Here is a 2,379-nt window from a genome sequence, read left to right as displayed (position 1 = left end):
CTTCCTCTTCTCCATCCTGCAGGGCTCTTGCTGTGACGACAGCTGTAAAATCACCAGCAGCGGCCCACCACAGCAATGATGGTCGCCACCTAGGCCATGCGTTGATAGGAAGTGACTGTTTTACTTAGTGGGTTGAGAGCAAATGTTACTGTTAAAACCAGATGCTTAGAGTTTTGTGGGCATATTAATGTGTTGGATGGTGTCTGAGACCAGCTTCCATTGTGACAAATAAAATCCTTCTATTTCATACAATCATCGCTGTCATTGTAATTGAATTCTTCTTCAGATCTGAGTTTAGCCTTTGTTAAAATAAAAACTATTAAAATGCACTTACTGTCATGCATTATTCTGATAGGTTACCGGATAAGAATATACATCAGAATTGGTCTTTATCTACAAAAAAACATCATAGTGTCAAAAATATTTTGCAGTTTGTCAGTCTGCTGTGCGTACTTTGCACCGAGACGCTTTCAGACACGCATCACCTTCCACTTTCTCCCGAGAAGTGGGGTACCTCAAGGACATGTGGCAGGCACAAGTACAGGCTTTCTTTACTTAGGTAGAAGTACAGATACCCGTGTTAAAAAATATTCAGTATGCAGTTGTATAAAGGTGGAATTCAGTGAATTAATCTAACCATCATCATCTTAAATGCAAATTAGTCTACTACAGCTGATGTAAACCAACAATGTGCACTGTGCACCAGTCCAACACAGTTTTTTACAGTAAATCCATCACGCTATCACAAGCTAGTCTCTTTATCCCACACAAACTACAGCACATTTTTAGATTTGAATAACACAAAGTTAGTATGGCATAGTTTGTTTTGCAGGAATATATAATATATGATTAAAACAATGACATTACATGTAAGCTTAAAATATTTTCTAAGCATCGCTGATCAGTCCTCACCTTTAAATCTACTCTCTCTTCTTCCTCTCCTGTCTTTTCTTATCTCTTCCTCCATCTCTGAGTGAGGTTAGCTCTCACTCTTTTCTCCCTCTGTGAAATACAGCAGCCGGGCCTTTAGCTAACAACATGCAGTGTGACAAGCTTCACACTAACAGATTGTGTGTTTGCTGATGTTTGGAATTACCTGACACTTATAAAAGTGTGCTTCCTTCTCCTTTGTGCTAGCTAGAGTGAAAGAAGTACCGTGAACACAACATACGGATACTCGCACTCCTTTAGGCTGACTTATACTAAATGAACCTAAAGTAACGAGCCTGTTTTGAAAATGTAAGGGAAAAAAAATACATGTAGCAAGTAAAAGTAAAAAGTTGTCAGAAAAACAAATACTGAAATAAAGTACAGATACCTGAAAATTCTGCTTAAATACAATAACAGAGTATTTGTAATTTGTTACTTTCCACCTCTGCTGTCCACTTGTTTAAGTTTTCACACAAATACAAGTTAATTTAAATTTGGTTGTGTTTGAACCTGTTGGAGTGGCACACAGTGTTCTGATCCTTAACATTAAAAAAGAAAAAACAGAGGTAAAGGTTGGAAGAAATGGAGTAGCTGTTAATTTAGCTTCATCACCATCTTCCTACATACTTAATCTGAAGAGGAGCGCATTTTATTTCTCCTGGTAATAATGTTGTGACAGGTTGCATTCAGGCAATCTAACAGTCACGGCACAGACCGCTTTTACAACAACAGCTCTTAAACACACTTCAGGAAAACGTCCAGCCATGAATTGCGGAAGGAAAGTGAGATCCCCTCTGCTAAATGGTCAACTCAGCCCTTTCAGCAATGATAAGGAGACTTTATATTAACCATGAGCTTTATCAACAACAACTGCTGCAGAGGGCAGTGTTGGCCTGCCCTTCAGTCCTTTATAGTTAAGTGACAGGCTTTCTGTACTCAACTGTTGTTTTTATGTGTGTTGAATGTAAAAAAAAAGTGGCCTTACATTTTTCGCTCAGTGACTAATGCCACCACGGCAGAGATGTCACTTCCTAAAAATAACTAAAAGACTGTTGAGACCTGATGAAGCCTGTTAAGAGCAGACAGCCAGAAAGGCGGAGTTAAAACTAATACTAAATTTGGAGGGAAATCATTTGAGAGGCAGAGGATGGAGATCAGACACTTTCATTTCTGAAGACATTTGAGTGGAGCGACAGCCATGTGAAAAAAATGGTAGAAACCACACGTCTCGTTAGATGTCTGTTGTTGTGAAGTATACAAATAATACTACAATTATAACAATATGTTTCAACGAGTTATGTGCATATTTAACAATTTCTTACCAACAATTTAACTCCTTCACAACATTCCCGTTCCACATCCACAACAAAAAGAAAAGTAAACAGGAAGTCCCAAGATGCATTTCTTGTTAAGTTTTTTTTGAAAAACTGCAGTTAACCCTTAAGCACT

This window comes from Pundamilia nyererei, unplaced genomic scaffold, assembly GCF_000239375.1.
Source record: "Pundamilia nyererei isolate P.nyererei 1_Seehausen unplaced genomic scaffold, PunNye1.0 scaffold00254, whole genome shotgun sequence".
In the NCBI taxonomy this organism is placed as follows: Eukaryota; Metazoa; Chordata; class Actinopteri; order Cichliformes; family Cichlidae; genus Pundamilia; species Pundamilia nyererei.
This window is presented reverse-complemented; position numbering follows the sequence as displayed.